General features: G+C 40.3%; 1 non-coding gene across 1 annotated transcript; it reads left to right on the plus strand.

The window, feature by feature from the left end:
• The first annotated feature begins 2,837 nt into the window (after positions 1-2,837).
• On the plus strand, positions 2,838-2,944 carry LOC122699053. The gene has a single exon (XR_006342539.1). It is a non-coding gene; the product is annotated as a U6 spliceosomal RNA (small nuclear RNA).
• Positions 2,945-3,939: the final 995 nt, after the last annotated feature.

Here is a 3,939-nt window from a genome sequence, read left to right on the forward strand (position 1 = left end):
GTGGAGTTCCTGCACTCACAAATGGTTGTTCAAGGTTTGGCCCAGCTCAGTGGAGTGGAGCAAGGTCTAGACAACACCTTTTAGACCTTGGAAAGAATTTGCCAGTAAGGTCAATCTCTTCATCTTTCTCATATTTCATTCAGGAGTGATGCAAAAAGGAATGTGGTGAGTCATTGAAATGTATCTATTAACCCACTTCTGTGTGCCAGGCAATGTTCCAAAGCACAGAGTAGAGATCAAAGAATGAGACAGAAGGACCTTTGTCCTCACCACTGGGGATGGAGAATGATAACAAGCACGTAAGCAAATAAATAAATTTGTTTATAAGTTCTGATGTGTAACATGCTGAAGATAAAATAGGATACTCTTGAGTACTTTTAAGTGGCAAACAGATTTTAACAATAGGAGATATTTTATGTATTCAGCATTCATGTGACTAAAGAATCACGAACATAAGCAAGATTTGTTTATTTTTATGGTATTTTACTTTTTCCCCTGAATTCTAAAAATACAATACCAGTTCTGAAGAGGAATGGACATTGTTTGTAAATTGATCACTGAAAAGATTTAACTCCTTTAAAGTAATGCGATCTTTCACAATAGCCCAGAGTAACCAAAAAACACAAGGATTTCCTAATGCTAAAAACAACAACAACAAAAAACCAACAACAACAACAAAAACAGAGGTCATTCTATATTTTTAAAAACTAGTTGTGAAAAAAAAATAGTACAAGGATGTATCAGAATCACAGGAACAACATACTGTATCCCTGTAGGTTGAACCATGCAAGAACCACAAGTTCTGCACAAATTTTGTTCTCTTGAAATGTTTTCTCTCTGAAATACAATATAGATGATATATACACAGACATGTTGAAGTTTATATTTAGGCCGATTGTCCATAAAAAATATAATCCTTTCAGCTGAAATACATAAAGAGGTGAGGCAAAAATCCTTCTCACATGAATTCTCTGAAATCCTCCTTCAATTTTCCACTCTAATTTTAGACATCAGCTTGCTTCATTTATGCAGGAAGTAAGAATATTTTAACCACAACTGCTGGTTCTCAATCCCTTGGTGGCAGGAAACTAGGACAGTTGGGTTGGTTATGAAATGTATCTCCGTCATAGGTGATTTATCTCTTCTCTGTCTCCCATAACAGTGCCACTCTTCTGTGAATCCCAGTGTCCTTCTTGAGTCATGGGAAAGGAGAAGAGGCATGCACTTGGCAACGGCTAAAAACCCTGGGCACATCCGTCACATTCGTGGGGATGTGATCTGCAAGTCACCATCATTGTGCACATGCATCACAGCTGAAAAACATTCACTCCCTCCAGATGACCCTCCTTGGCTCCAGCTTCTACCTGGAGGCCTCAACCCTGTGGTCCTAGCAACCCCACTTCCCTCTATGTTGTGTTGTGTTAGTTGCTCAGTCATGTCCGACTCTTTGCAATCTCACGGACTGTAGCTCCTCTAGCCCACGGAATTCTCCAGGCAAGAATACTGGAGTCGGTTACCATTCCCTTCTCCAGGAAATCTACCCAACCCAGGGATTGAACCTAGGTCTCCCAAATTGCAAGCAAAATCTTTATTGTCTGAGCCACCAGGGAAACCCACCTCGCCCTAGGGTGGTAGCAATTCCTGCTGTTGCTACTCTCTGATTGGCCTCATTGTTCCCTATCCAGCTTGTCAGCCCTGCCGTCCTCTGTACAAAGAATTAGCTGTATTGGAATGCCTCTGTTTTCAATAAAAAGAGCACTTTGCTGTTTTTGTTTGGACAGTAATTGATACCAAGAGTTTGCAAAAAGAATTCAGTTCAGTTTATACTGAGTACCTCCTGTCCCAAGCATTGTGCTACATACCAGGGAAATTATGATACAGAAGACATCATGTCTGCCTCCAAGGAGGTCTAGTTATAGTAACAGATCATTTCAAGATTACAAGGCAAGCACGACAAGGCAGAGGCCCTGGGGCTCTAGAAACAGAGTCTGGTTCTTTACTTAGCTGGATTTGGGGCTTGGAGAAAGCTTCCTAGAGGAGATGATGGTTGAATTATTGAACATTGTGGGATAAGAACCAGCCAGGTGGAAGATGGAAAGACCTTTCAGACAGAGGGGACAGCATGAATAACTGCACGAAAGCATTAAATCAAATGCCCTGTGTTTCTGGGGTTGGGGTCAGGGTGGGGAAAGATGGGGCAGATATAGACAAGAATGTGTGTGGTATCACTAGACTTTAGGCATGAAACCAGAGGACAGAAAAGGCAGTCAGAGATAGAAGGCAACTAAGGAGCTTAAATTCCCTTCAATGTACATTTGGGAGTAATTGATGATTTTTTAAATAATGCAACAACATAGTCACATTTACAATTTATAATTTAGATGGATCACTTGGGCCACACAGTTGTAGTAAGCAATAGCTCTATAAAAGCTAGGATAGAGAAAAGAAACAGAAAACATTACTTGAGCCAGATCATTCTAGTAATTCAATTCAACCTATCAGCATCAAGACTCTGGGTGGCAACCACCAAGAGAAGGGTGAAATTGTGAGGACATATCATAAAATTATCCCTTATATTTGTGTGGCCTTTCAAAGTTTACTCAGTAATTTTAAATACCTCTCATGATTCTCATAAAAATTCCATGAGTTAGGTATTAGAATTCCCATTTTTCAGATGAGGAAACCGAGCCTTAGAAGGTAATAGATTATGTTTCCTGACTGATGAACTTAGTATTTTTCTGCTCCCCATTATGTAATAGGATAAATGGATTTATCAGAAAGTTGAGTTTTCACTAGCTAGAGAAATAATATGGGGACTCTCATAAACACATACATTGGTGCTCGCTTCAGCAGCGCATATACTAAAATTGGAACGATACAGAGAAGATTAGCATGGCCCCTGCGCAAGGATGACACACAAATTCGTGAAGCGTTCCATATTTAAAAAAAAAAAGAGAGAGAAAAAAAACAAAAAACACATACATTGGACTATTTTGTAATCAGTGCATAGCCTCTACCAGGCATGGGCTTGTTGCTGTTGTTGTTTAATTATCCATCTCATGGCAGATTCTATTTTCTTCAGGAATTTTCTTCGAGAATCATCATAGGTAATTGAGTCAGCTTCTCTGGATTGGGACTGGCAGAAGACAGTAGGATATAACCAGTAGAAGTTCAAGTAAGACTTTAATTATCCTTCCCCCAACACAACAGAGGTGAGAAGATAGACGATATTACTCTAAAGAAAGTAATCTGACAGGTAGTTGATGAAGAATATACATGGATACCAGAGGATGGCAGAAAATAATTATATATATATATATATATATATATATATATATAATTGAATGACCTTTCAGTCCCTCTACCAGAGGCCTATCAGTCAAGATCCTGGAAATTCAGTCCAGGTTTCATCCTGGGACAGTGATAACAGATTTGTCACCACTGGTAGTAACTCTGCCCTTCAGAGGAGAAGACTGAGGTCTTCCTGGTTTTCTTCAATCATTAAACCTGGCTAATACTGATCCCTTCTCGTAACAAATACTGATAGGGCATCATGATGCTAGCTCTCCATTCCCAGTAGGGGTTAAATGAGAAAGAAGCAATGGGACTGTAAGGAGGCAGAAAATCCGAAACCGCCACAACTCTAATTCCCTATAGAAAACCTGCCTCTCAATTCACTCCTTCCCTTTCCTAGAACTGTTTCTGTTGTTTAGTCACTAAGTCATGTCCAATTCCTTTGCAACCCCTCCTTTGGACTGTAGCCTACCAGGCTCCTCTGTGCCTTGGGATTTCCCAGGCCAAAATACTGGAGTGAGTTGCCATTTCTTTCTTCAAGAGATCTCCCCCACATCCACCCCACCCCCATGATGAGATTGAACCCACATCCCCTACATTGCAGGGCTTCCCTGCTGGCCATCTGCCTGCAACTTTCTTTCTTTC

The sequence above is a fragment of the Cervus elaphus genome, chromosome 8 (genome assembly GCF_910594005.1).
Source record: "Cervus elaphus chromosome 8, mCerEla1.1, whole genome shotgun sequence".
NCBI classification, from domain to species: domain Eukaryota; kingdom Metazoa; phylum Chordata; class Mammalia; order Artiodactyla; family Cervidae; genus Cervus; species Cervus elaphus.